Source organism: Carassius gibelio, chromosome A18 (assembly GCF_023724105.1).
Source record: "Carassius gibelio isolate Cgi1373 ecotype wild population from Czech Republic chromosome A18, carGib1.2-hapl.c, whole genome shotgun sequence".
NCBI classification, from domain to species: domain Eukaryota; kingdom Metazoa; phylum Chordata; class Actinopteri; order Cypriniformes; family Cyprinidae; genus Carassius; species Carassius gibelio.
In genome coordinates this window covers 16,648,953-16,662,992 of record NC_068388.1, presented here as the reverse complement: position 1 = coordinate 16,662,992, position 14,040 = coordinate 16,648,953, and the positions used below count along the sequence as shown (strand labels likewise).

Below are 14,040 nucleotides of genomic sequence, written 5' to 3'. Positions count from 1 at the left end.
CAGATTGGCAATTCCAGAGACCAATAGGAAAAGAAAGTAGTGTATTAGCAGACATAGGCAAAGTATGCAGGTTGTTAAGATTGCGCTGTCTACATTGTGTGTTGCATGGTTTACGAGTGGTAATGATAGTAGGGATCTGGAAACACATAGTAAGATTTGGTTATAAACAAAAAACAACTGAAACAGAAATGAAACAAGGAAAAGGAAAAAGATTAATCAAAAAAATACTTATATCCCCTGCCGGTGTCCCTGCCTGGTGGAGTCGCACGGTAGAGTCGATGGTCTTTACACTCTTCGGTCTTCACACAAGGAGGGCTTAACTGGAGGGCTGCCGCGACCGCTGCCGCGGTATACTAATAATTTATAAATATTATAATTTTGTGGTTGTTTACTATTCTGTATAAGTTTCATTTTTACCTGCTGCTATTATGCAAGTCCTATGTGAGGAGCAATGCGCAGTGGGTAACAGGAAATAACGAGCTCATGGTGCAGTGAACGCTTGAGATGTTTGTGTTGCATTTGCATCAATCTTCTTCTAATCCCTGCCGTAAGCATTGGCCGTAAGTTAATTTGAATCGTTTATCTGTCTAGTGTTCATTGCAGGAGTGTAAACGTGATATAATTAAATGTTTATGCTTAAATGTTTAGCAGATTGGCGCTAGTGCGCTGTGTTGATAATGTTTCTAACCTGAGTTAGCAATGTATCTATATACATTTTACTTTTTACATTGTTAATAAGTATGTCATTTTGGTTTCTAATAAGTATTTCCATATTTCTGTCATTTATTTACAGTTTTACTCAGTTCATTGGCCGCGGTTTTCGCCCATGTAATATACAGTACCATTAAAGGAGCAAGACGCTCATATCCTGGCTCTTGAACAGAGTTTTGCTTCCTGTTTATATATATCCACGCTTCGAAAGCAAAAATATATTGAGAACAGTACAGTAAAAAGCCATGGATCAGCGGGTGCAAGAAGAAGTTACAGATGCAATCATGGAAAGTGGAGGAAAAGAAAAGGCATCTTCAGTGGTCAGTTCTAAACGCTCATCATCTTCCTCCAAGTGTTCTGTGGCCAGTGCTGCCGCTAAAGCTAGAGCCTCAGCAGAAGCTGCACGTGCCAAGATGGCGTTTGCAAAAAGACATCTTGAAATGAAGCAGGAGAAAGCCAGACTGGATAAGGAAAGAGCTATGGTGGAAGCGAGTTTAGAAGCACTGGAAGTTGAAAAGGAAGCTGCGGCTGCTCTGGCAGAAGCTGAAGCGTTAGAGACAGCCAGAGGTGGAAAGTAACGAATTACATTTACTCGCGTTACTGTAATTGAGTAGCCTTTTTGTGTACTAATACTTTTTAAAGTAATTTTTTAAATCTGTAATTTTACATTTACTTAAGTATATTTTGTTTGAAGTATTGTACTTCGCTACATTTTAAAACACATTAATTACTGAGTAAAAAAATAAAAAAATAAATCGCTCCCTGGAACTACAGCAGTAAATAATGGGCAGGAGCAGGAGGGCAAACTGGCGCTAAAATCACAAGAAAGATGCAGACGGACACAGCAGGCATTAGTGGTGCATACACCGCTGAAAACGAAACCCCGTCATATTCTGAAGTGTAACTCGAAGGAAATGAAGTGAACCCCTGGCCATATGTATGCTCTATTATGCAGTGTAAGCTGTACTTGCCTAGGAAGACCAAACTAGCAGCTTATAAAATCTCGACAAGACATCAACCCTTTCCAAGAATGTAGAGGTAAGCTAAATAATTGCATTGTTGCATTGGTGGTTAAAATGAAGCTTTGACATTTTAGCAAGAGGTTTTGCACAAAGTAGCCAAAAAGACAGTGGTGAGGAGTGTGCTATATATATCGTCTGCGATAATATCATAATTTTTGTTTTAATGATGTGCGCGCACAATTTCACATATTTCATATATTAAATCAGAATCACACAAAGAATGCGTCTTTTCCTCTAAAAATCATTATGAATATATACATACAAATATATAACAGTTCAGTAAACAAGTTAATTAAGAGACTTGCGTTTTAGACACCATATTGCCTTTTTTAGCTCTATTTCTACAACAGAAAATAATTCCAAACACAGCCACCAAAGCACAGTTGTGCGTCTCTGAGCAACGTGAAAGTGTTTCGTTCCTGAATGAATCAACCGTTTAAATGATTCGGTTCAATCGCAATGACTCACTTATTAACAGTGACTTGCTGACACATACTGGCCATTTTAATTTCACATTTAAAGTATCTTTTGATTTTTTTTTAAATAATTAATTTCTTATCATTTCAAATGAGTATTCAACATTTTATGTCTTGTATATCAAAACATTATTCATGCATTTGTAACTGCAGGTTAAATGCATTCTTGTCCTGCACTAAACAGTGTAATACATCTAAATGCCACTTCCAATGAATCTTCTGCATTTCCTCTGCATTAAAAGATGAGTTTGTTGATACTGATTTGCCTGGTTACAGCCCAAATGTTTTATTATTCTAAATAACTGATTCCTTTAATTAAAAACAACTAGTTTGAGATTAATAGGCCTATCCCAGGGGTGTCAAACTCAGTTTCTGGAGGGCCGTAGCCCTGCAGAGTTTAGTTCTAACCCTGCTCCAGCACACATATCATGTAGTTTTCAAATAAACCTAAATGATTAGATTAGCTGGATCAGGTGTGTTTAATTAGGGTTATATCTAAACTGTGCAGGACTGTGGCCCTCCAGGAACTGAGTTTGACACCCTTGGCCTGTCCCATTTTTGACTCCCTCCCACTGTTAAAATGTAACTAAGTAATTTTTACTCTGAGTAAATTTTAAATGAGCTACTTTTTACTTTTACTTGAGTAGATTTTTAGGCTGGTACTTTTACTTGTACTTAAGTAAAATTTCATTAATGTAATGGTACTTTTACTTGAGTAGAATATTTTTGTACTCTTTCCACCTCTGGAGACAGCAGTAGCAATGGAACGTGATGACAATCACAGTGAAAAGAGCATACTTTCCTCACATGTGATTTCAATGAGAACAGAAGAATATGTTAAACATCAGTCTCATGTGAGCTCTGACTTTGCTACCATACCTCTGAATAACTCTTTGTTAACCTGTGTGAAGGAATCGACTCCATGTGCATTAGGAAAATCTGAGAGCATAAACGCTGCATACGACATCGACACAGATAGCGTTCAGGAGCGGAGCAGAATCTGTGAAGGTGAACTTCAGCAGCGAGCAAGATATCCAGAGTCACTGTACAATCTGCCTCATTCCATACCAAAAACTGCATCTAAAGTATCTCCATGTCAAAATCCTGCTTCACAAAGGTATACAGTTCATCCAGATATGCAGCATTTCTCTCAAGATCAAGCCGTGCCTATGTTAGACTTTGCTAGATTTGTAGCGCGTAGAGATCTAGTCACCACAGGACCACAGGACAGAACTTCAGAGCATGGGAGTCTTCATTTGTTAATGCTACACAAGACTTACAGCTCTCATTCAGTGAAGAATTAGACTTATTAATCAAGTGACTGGGGATGGAATCATCGGGTATCAATCCCATAGTGGAGAAGTTACCAGTAAGTTTGCAAGAAAAATGGCTGTTTGCTGGTTCATGTTTCAAAGAAGAGAAAAGAGTCAGTTATCCCCATTCTCGTTCTTCACTCATTTCGTTTGCAGTGAAGCTAAAGCCAGCAATGATCCTAGTTTCAAGCTCTCTAACAGTAGTTATACAGCCATCAGAAACAAAAAACTCCCCTATAAACAAGGTGCTAGCAGAGTTCCTGTGTCTGTGGACAAGACAGATGTGGCAACAAATGATGAGTCATATTATCATGGTATCAATCCCATAGTGGAGAAGTTACCAGTAAGTTTGCAAGAAAAATGGCTGTTTGCTGGTTCATGTTTCAAAGAAGAGAAAAAGTCAGCTATCCCCCATTCTCGTTCTTCACTCATTTTGTTTGCAGTGAAGCTAAAGCCAGGAATGATCCTAGTTTCTAGCTCTCTAACAGTAGTTATACAGCCATCAGAAACGAAAAAACCCTCTATAAACAAGGTGCTAGCAGAATTCCTGTGTCTGCACAAGACAGATGTGGCAACAAATGATGAGTCATATTCAGTTAATGTGAAGGACACGATCAAGAAAGACTTGACGAAGTACTGCCCTATTCATAACAAATTGCATCCTCTGTCAAAATGCAGAGCCTTTAGGAAAAGATTGTTGATGGAACGCAAGAACCTGCTGAAAGAACATAAAATATGTTTCAGGTGTTTCTCTCCGAGTCATGTAGCCAGAGAATGTCTCATGATCCTCAAATGCTCTGAATGTGATTATGACAGACATTGCACAGTTATGCATCCTGACATAGCCCCGCCCCTCTCTACATCTCCGATGCAAGAACCAAACACAGAGAAACAGGTCAACACAACCCCAGAGGTAACCTCAAGTTGCACAGAAATTTGTGGAGAAAGTACTTCAATGCGATCATGTGCAAAAATATGCTTGGTGCGTGTATTTCCTCAAGGACAGCAGGGACGAGCCATCAAGATGAATGTCATCATTGATGACCAGAGCAACCACTCACTGGCTAAAGGAGAGTTCTTTCGTCTGTTTGGAGTCGAAATTAAGCCCTCTCCATATTTGTTGAGAACATGTGCTGGTTCCATAGAAATGTCTGGAAGAAAAGCATTCAGCTTCCAAATAGAGACGCATGATGGTAAGATGTGTCTTGATCTCCCTTCACTAATAGAGTGTGACGAGATAATGAGCAGCAGATCGGAAATTCCCAGACCAGAGGTCGCCCTTGTTCATCCACACTTGAAACCTTTGGCACAGTTCATCCCAAAGCTAGATCCTGATGCTCAGATCTTAATATTGCTGGGAAGAGACATGATCCGTGTACATAAAGTGAGACAACAAATTAATGGGCCTCACAATGCACCCTTTGCACAGCAGTTGGATCTAGGCTGGGTAATTCTAGGTGATGTCTGCATTGGCAAAGCTCATAAGCCGATGGTGAGTGTCTTTAAAACTAACATCTTGGAGAATGGTCGTCCATCTCTTCTCACTCCATGTCAGAGCCACCTCAAAGTGAAAGAGAAATTGTGTCATGTTGGGGAGCATAAGTCTGTTGTTTTTTCCTATTCGTTCAATGACACTACTCATTGCATGCAAGACAAAGATGGGCTTGGGCTCAGGGTATTTGAGAGAACTAAAAATTAAAACAAACCTGCCATGTCTTTTGAGGATGAAATCTTCTTGAAAATCATGCAAACAGAGTTCCAACAAGATGAACAGAAAAACTGGGTCGCTCCATTGCCATTTCGGTCACCCAGGCCATTACTCCCAAACAATCGGGAACAAGCTTTGTCACGTCTTAATTCTTTGCGTCGCACGCTGAGCAGAAAACCTGAGATGTTTTCTGCCTTCATGGAGAAGCTCTTTCAGAACCACCATGCGAAAAGAGCGCCACCTATCCATGAGGATGAAGAATGTTGGTACTTACCCATCTTCGGAGTATATCATCCACAAAAAAAAGGGACAGATACGGAGGGTATTTGATTCCAGTGCGCAACACCAAGGTATTTCTCTAAATGATGTACTCCTCTCAGGCCCTGACCTAAACAATTCCTTATTAGGTGTGCTGTTATGGTTCAGGAAAGATCTCACTGCAATTATGGCAGACATCCAACAAATGTTCTATGGTTTCCTGGTGAAAAAGGATCACATAAACTATTTGAGATTCCTCTGGTACAAAGACAGTGACTTGAGTAAAGAAGTGGTAGAATACTCTATGAGGGTGCATGTTTTCGGGAACAGCCCTTCTCCAGCAGTTGCCATATACGGTCTACGGTAAGCTGCACAGTAAAATGAGCAAGAGTATGGAACTGACACTTCACACTTTGTCAACCGACATTTCTAAATGGATGACGGTCTCATGTCCTTTCCCACAGAAGCTGAAGCGATCGACCTGCTCAAGCGTACTCAAGAATCGCTTTCCAAGTCTAAAATGAAGCTACACAAAATAGCTTCAAACAGTGTCAAAGTGATGCAAGCTTTCCCACCAGAAGACCTGGCTTTTGGCCTCCAAGTTCTGAATTTTGGAAATGAGATTTGGCCCACTCAAAGAAGACTGGGTTTATACTGGGACATAAAAACAGATACATTTACTTCAAAGTTACAACTAACAACCAGCCCTACACTCACCGCGGATGCTCTCCACCCGTGAACAATGTGACAATCCAAGGCAGAGTGCTAGTATGTGAGCTGGCTAAAGAGGTGCATGATTGGGACACAGCACTTCCTGAAGAGAAAAGAGTTATAAGTTATAAGTAAACAATCCCCCACGTGGAGTGCGTTCTTGTGATTGGCTAAAAGAAGGGAGATATCTGATTGGTTACTGATCATTCCCTGTTTAAAAAAAAAACATTTGTGTGTCGAGCCAAGTCAGGGGAGTCTCAAAATTCACACACAAATGCAGTGAAGTTCACAGACCGCAAACAGTTTGTAAATCAAGATATATGTGTGTGTGCATCAGAAATACATTTCTGAATCTTGTCCTGTGCATTTGTGAATCTTGAGTGCATTTGTAAATGTTTTTTTGCATATCTGAATTGTGTGTGTATTTCTGAATTTTGTGTGCATTTCTGAATTTTGTATGCATTTGTGAATCTTCTGTGCTTTTTAAATTTTGTGTGTGCATTTGTGAAATTTGCACGCATTTGTGTATCCTGTGTGTGTATTTATGAATTATGTGTGTGCATGTATGAATCCTGTGTGTGCATATGTGAATGTAGTATGTGCATTTATCTTTATTGAGACTCTTTTGGCTCCATAATCTAGCAACAAGATCTGTGGTTGCATCACAGTTTAATGACACTATATGGTTCACAGGACCCAGCTTTCTCTACAATCTGCCCCAAGCGCAAGAATGTGAGTTCTTTGAACTGGTGAATCCTAAGATGGATGCAGAAATCAGACCTTGTGTGACCAGCTTCATTACTCAAATTGACAGAAGCCACTTCTCAGAACGGTTTCAGCGCTTTTCAACCTGGGAATCTTTGCTAAGAGCTGTTGTAGCCGCACTGGGTTGTACATAATAATTAACTCAAAAAAGAGTAACTACACCCTAAACCAACTTTTTTTTAGTTAATGATCTATAAGAATGGGGCTTTATTAGTGCTGTTCATTGTTTTGAGTAACTTTTTTTGACATTTGAGTATAAAGCGTTTTAATTCTACAATATATGGTGTAAAAACGTCTGAGTGCTGCCCTCCTCAGGTTGAACAGTGGCTACTGCAGTTGATTTTTCCTATTAGATGTTGCGGTGGGAGCTAACGTAAGCAGTTTCCAGCTCACCACGCCCCTTGGTACGAGCTACCATGCCCTTGGCAGTATAAAACCATCTTGTTCCGTCAAAATCACTGTGAGTCAGGAGTTGGAATTGCGAGTATTGAAAACTATCAGGATAGACTATTATAGCATCTATTTAGCATATCAATTATATAGTTATTATATATAGTTTTATATTCCTCACAATTATATTCCTTCTTAGAGAAAAATGGTATATGTGAGGATTTCCAGTAAGGATTTAGACCGTATCATAGTACTGAGACTGCTCTCCTTAGAGTTACAAATGATCTGCTCTTATCATCTGATCGTGGGTGTATCTCTCTATTAGTTTTAATGGATCTTAGTGCTGCGTTTGACACAATTGACCACAGCATTCTTTTGCATAGACTTGAACACTTTGTTGGCATCAGTGGAAGTGCATTAGCATGGTTTAAATCGTACTTATATGACTGCCATCAGTTCGTAGCAGTGAATGAAGATGTATCATATCGATCACAAGTGCAGTATGGAGTACCTCAAGGCTCAGTACTAGGGCCGCTACTCTTCACGCTTTATATGTTACCCTTGGGAGATATCATCAGGAAACATGGTGTTAGCTTTCACTGTTATGCTGATGATACTCAGCTCTATATTTCTTCGCGGCCCGGTGAAACACACCAATTTGAAAAACTAATGGAATGCATAGTCGATATAAAAAATTGGATGACGGGTAATTTCTTACTGCTAAATTCTGAAAAAAAAAAAGGTGTTAATTATAGAACCTAAAAACTCTGCTTGTAATAACCTAAAACACGATCTAAGACTTGATGGTTGCTCTGTCAATTCTTCGTCATCAGTTAGGAACCTAGGTGTGCTATTTGATCGCAATCTTTCCTTAGAAAGCCACGTTTCTAGCATTTGTAAAACTGCATTTTTCCATCTCAAAAATATATCTATATTACGGCCAATGCTCTCAATGTCAAATGCAGAAATGTTAATCCATGCATTTATGACTTCAAGGTTAGATTATTGTAATGCTTTATTGGGTGGTTGTTCTGCACGCTTAGTAAACAAACTACAGCTAGTCCAAAATGCAGCAGCAAGAGTTCTTACTAGAACCAGGAAGTATGACCATATTAGCCCGGTCCTGTCATCGCTGCACTGGCTCCCTATCAAACATCGTATAGATTTTAAAATATTGCTTATTACTTATAAAGCCCTGAATGGTTTAGCACCTCAGTATTTGAATGAGCTCCTTTTACATTATACTCCTCTACGTCCGCTACGTTCTCAAAACTCAGGCAATTTGATAATACCTAGAATATCAAAATCAACTGCGGGCGGCAGTTTTCCTATTTGGCACCTAAACTCTGGAATAACCTACCTAACATTGTTCGGGAGGCAGACAAATAAATGCACAGACACTATTTAACTGAACAGAGATGACATCACTGAATTCAGTGATGAACTGCCTTTAACTATCATTTTGCATTATTGATACACTGTTTTCCTAATGAATGTTGTTCAGTGCTTTGACGCAATGTATTTTGTTTAAAGCGCTATATAAATAAAGGTTATTGATTGATTGATTGATTGAGTTATTTAGATCTTCAAGTTAGCGTAGAATTATCTGTATTTAGTACAGTGGTCAGGATGATACGTAGGTGTGTTGCTGGTTGTGACAGCACTGCTGGACTGCATAGTTTCCCAGCAGACTTTAAAATTAGGCGCCAGTGGTTGCATGCACTTGGCCTGGAAGACCTTGAGTTCCCGCCTAGAGCTGGAGTGTGCAAGCATTTTTCACAGGATTGCTTCTCCAACGCAATGGAGGTGGAGATGGGCTTCTCCACACAGCTTGCGCTGAAAAGCGACACGATGCGGGAGTTAAGACCGCAGTTTGAGCCAGTTGCTCGAATTGATATGAACAAACACCTCGACATCCTCCACTTCAGGTGAAGGTAGGTGGGAAAAGTCCTCTACTTCAAATGATCGCTCTGTTGCAAAGCTACTTGTGTCATTACAGTCACTCTCCAATTTAGCGTCTCTGACAGCAGCTGTCAATCAATCCGTCACTGCGGGTCTCAGGTTCACGCCGCACTCGCTCAGCCCCGCCCTCGGTTCGTCCCCTTTATCTCCGCTGTGATCTGCCCATTTTTCAGCATTTTTCAAATATTGTCAGTGGGTGGAGTCAGGCTCTGACCAGGGGTTTAGTTACCCTTTAATATGTCAATATTCCATTCTTCATATCAATTATAGTGATATCTCTTACTGTAAATTACTGAAAATCAAACAGTGGTTTGTCCAGCGAACGGCAGTAAGATTAACTTATCAATTTTCAATAAAGTTATCACTTCTTATAATTCAAGGAAAATATTATCTGGCCATGAAAACATTATCCTATCATTATGAAATTGTTTACTAAAAAGTAAACAGCGTGTAGCTAAAGATCAGACATTTCATTGACTCGTAATGTGAGCGGTTCAGAGGCAATCATGAATATATATTGGTTTTTAATAACTGAACTAATAATACATCAAACTACAAATCACACAGAGTAAATACGCGTACGACAATGCAGACAGTAAACTTTGTGCAAGACATAACGGAATCCAAATGAGGGAGGGAGAGAGAGAGAGAGAGAGAGAATGAATGAGAGAAAGGACGAGAGAGAGGAGAGAGAGAGAGAGAGAGAGCGTGATTACAGAATAAGCTCAGTTATGCAAACTCACAGACAGTAACCCTTGAAAGACAACAACGAATCAAATCATAGACAAACTTTAAGCAGCATTTAAATCTCCATAGAGAATGATACTTGCATGTGGTCTCTTTGTGATTGGGCGTGTTCTCTCGTGTCTTCCGGGGCTGCTGCGGAATCGCGCGGTATTTGAAAGGTCCAAATAAGAAATGTTTCAGAATTCGTCTTCCTCGTGTGGAGAGGCAAATATGTGAATAACTTAGTAAAGAAAAGAAACGAAAACAACAGAAATGAAGGCTCCCGAAGGAGCCATGAGAACGGCTGTCTTCTCAGCCGCCGTGCTGAGAGGGACGGCGATAGGAGAGTGGACCGAGGCCGCGAAGAGGGACGAGCAGAATTCAGAAGCGGGGAAGCGAAGAGAGAGCTAAGAGAGGGAGGGAACTTCCTGGGTCAGCTCTTATGGCTTGATTAGTTCACGCCTCTGTTCGCGTGAACAACCAATGAACGTCCGTGATCTGAAGCGGGAAAAAGTTCCTTTGTCTCTGGGGAAACACCCATTCTAATAAGTTCTGGCTTATAAGATTTCAGCAGTGACATTCCAGCAAGTTCGTAATTCCAGATTAATACATTTTACACACCTTTTATAGAGGTGGATAGTTGGGTCACAACATGACAATTCCAGAGACACCAAAAACTACATATATAACTGATAGAAACACAACGTTACATTCGTATGCAGAATTACACACATTTAAAGATTAACAAACAATAAAATTGAAAATTGATTATGGAAAACATCTAATGCATCAAAAAGCAATACTTAACACATTTAGAATACATTGAGAAAAGGTAATAGTTTAGAATGCATTGAGAGAAATTGCCAGTGAGCTGGCTTTTCCTGTCCTCTTATACTCCTCACATAACAAGGATTAACCATTTTATGCAATGCACAAACATATTCAAAATACATATTATTAAGGACTTACATAAAGAGCTTAAATAAAAGTTTGTGTGTGTGTGTTTAGGAATGTGGGGGTTTCGTGTCTCCTTTGAGGCTGCTCACGTGACTCTGGAATTTCTTGTCGTAAATAATTTAAATCTAGCCAGGCTGGCACCAGGCCAGGCATTTAGTGTAAAAAGGTTTCATTTTATATGCCTGAATTCAAAATCTAAAAGTGTTGGGTTTGCATTGTTTTAGATTCAACGAACCTTGATTCATTAGTTCAGAACCCATGAATCGATGACCTGCATATCCGTTACACTGTTTCCTTTCTGATTTATCAAGCACGTTCTCACTCATCAAGTTCCATCAGCACATCACACACGTGCAAAGGATGGCATCAGTGCAGTGAAATATGCACTCCTGAAGACCAGGCAACCACAAAGAAACTAATTATTTTACATGTCCAGAAAGACCTATATCCAGAGGAGTATGCTGCTTTGATGAGGAACGAACAAGTTTTTCATTCAAGTGGGCTGCGGAACCTCGACCCCTACATCTACGATGAACTTTTGAGGGTTGGTGGACGACTGAGACAAGCCTCTCTGGAATCAGAGGTAAAGAATCCAATCATCCTCCCAAAGCAAAGTCATGTTGCCAAACTGTTGGTGAATTACTACCATTCCAAAGTGCACCATCAAGGCCGACATATTATAGAAGGAGCAATTAGATCGGCTGGCTTGTGGATTGTAGGAGGAAAAAGACTGATAAACTCCATTCTTCATCGTTGTGTGACATGCCTCAGACTCAGAGGAAAGCAGGAAGTCCAGAAAATGAAAACACTCACCGAAACTTGCACATTGGAGATGTTGTGTTGTTGAAACAAGTTCAGTCTTCAAGGAATGACTGGCCTTTGGGCTTGATCACATCTGTCTTCCCGAGCAGTGATGGAAAGGTCCACAAGATAGATGTTAAAACAACCTCAGGTGGTAACGTGAAAACATTCTTACGACCAATTTCTGATGTGATCTTACTCTTAGCTAAAGAGGACTGAGACCAAACACGGACTGTTACAGTGGCATTAATAATGCCAGACGGGGAGTGTTCTCCCTCTGATAGAGGCTTTGTATAATTTACGACAGACATTTACATAAATATTATAATTTTGTGGTTGTTTAATATTCTGTATAAGTTTCATTTTTACCTGCTGCTATTATGCAAGTCCTATGTGAGGACTTTTATTTTGACGTGTTTCCACGAGCAATGCCCAGCGGGTAACAGGAAATAACGAGCTCATGGTGCAGTGAACGCTTGAGATGTTTGTGTTGCATTTGCATCAATCTTCTTCTAATCCCTGCCGTAAGCATTGGCTGTAAGTTATTTTTGAATCGTTTATCTGTCTAGTGTTCATTGCAGGAGTGTAAACGTGATATAATTAAATGTTTATGCTTAAATGTTTAGCAGATTGGCGCTAGTGCGCTGTGTTGATAATGTTTCTAAACTGAGTTAGCAATGTATATGTGGCGGGAAGTTAATTGGGCAAACTGTAACTCAGCTGACTACGCCACCCTGTTAACAGGGAACATTATTGTAAATCAATCACCTACTAAAAGCACACAGGAATGTGGTTTCCAAAGACAGAGGCAAGAGACGTGGATACCAAAAATACAAAATGTTTATTTCAACAATAAATATGAATATTAATCTTAAAAAAGTCACTATGGACGGAAGTAGAGGAGGCATACAAAACAAAAGGAAACCGAGGCTTACCTAAGGCAGGTAGGCTAGCTTAATGAGTATGTGGCTACTATATTGCCAGAAGCATAACACCAAGTGCACAATTCGCACCACACACACACGGTAAGGTCAAGCGTGAACACACTGCACTCTTTGACAGAGTCCCACCACCGCACACAAGGGCCAACTAGCAGTCTGCCTGAAGCCTCGGTTCCTATAACAAAAGACACAGTTAATCAAATTTAATTCTCAAAGAAAAATAATAGAAATAATAACAACAATAATAAAATACTTAGCAGTTGAATGAAATACCATAAAAACAAATAAAGACTTAAACCAACCAAATCAAAACACCTGGGAAGTTGTAAAGAATTAACTCAGCTGGAGGTGAATACTCACCCCAGTTTCATGGCCAGGTGCCAATTAAATGAAAACAAACTAAACAAAAAAAGAAACAAAGCAACAATCATAAATCAGGCACTTACATAACCAAAGTTAAAAAAAAAAAAAAAAAAAAAAAAAAAAAAAAAAAATATGTAATATAACAATGAATAAGAATGAAATAAATAAATTAAAAAAAAAAGACAAACTGAAACAAATTACAACGTTCACAATCCAATAGGCAGAACGCAGAAAAGTTGATCAAATGGAGAGGACCAATACCCGCGCCAACTCACGCCTCTGCGTTAGATTGCAAAACAGACATGAACCAAACATAAACAAAAGCAGCAGCATCAAAATACGTTGCCCCACAGGCTGCACTGAATGAATCCTCCTTAAAACTATTCCACCTAAAAAGGATTAAGTAGAGCATTGATTCGTCGCACCAAACACCTCAAATATCAACAGGGATGGCTACACATACCTTTTTATCGTAGCTATGATCACACGTCCAGCCGCACACGCAAACAGACATCAAACCGGCAAGAAGGGGTGGAAATGCAGCGGAAGTGCATTTAAAAGCAGTCGCCAAGCAACATGAGATGGTTATATGTCGGAAACTATGATTCAAAATAATGCTGGTTACCACAAGCGCACCACTGATTTGCATTCGCTAGCAAGCACATACCTGCAAGACAGGAAGCGTCTAAGTCAGGAAGGGGCGGGCCTCGAGCAATGACACACAAGAGGTGAGCACAACACGGTGCATTAAAAGTCCCCTTTTATATAACCGTGAATGTGTATGATTGGACAACTGATGAAACAAATTTAAAGAGGAGACACCCAAGTTCGTCCCACTACATATACATTTAACTTTTTACATTGTTAATAAGTATGTCATTTTGGTTTCTAATAAGTATTTCCATATTTCTGTCATTTATTTACAGTTTTACTCGG

General features: G+C 39.7%; 1 long non-coding RNA gene across 1 annotated transcript; it reads right to left on the bottom strand.

The window, feature by feature from the left end:
* Positions 1–11,785: 11,785 nt before the first annotated feature.
* On the bottom strand, positions 11,786–13,815 carry LOC127933962 (uncharacterized). The gene is made up of 3 exons (XR_008147642.1): positions 13,568–13,815; positions 12,736–12,916; positions 11,786–11,898 (listed from the first exon to the last, which is right to left on the bottom strand). It is a non-coding gene; the product is annotated as an uncharacterized LOC127933962 (long non-coding RNA).
* Between the last annotated feature and the right edge of the window lie 225 nt (positions 13,816–14,040).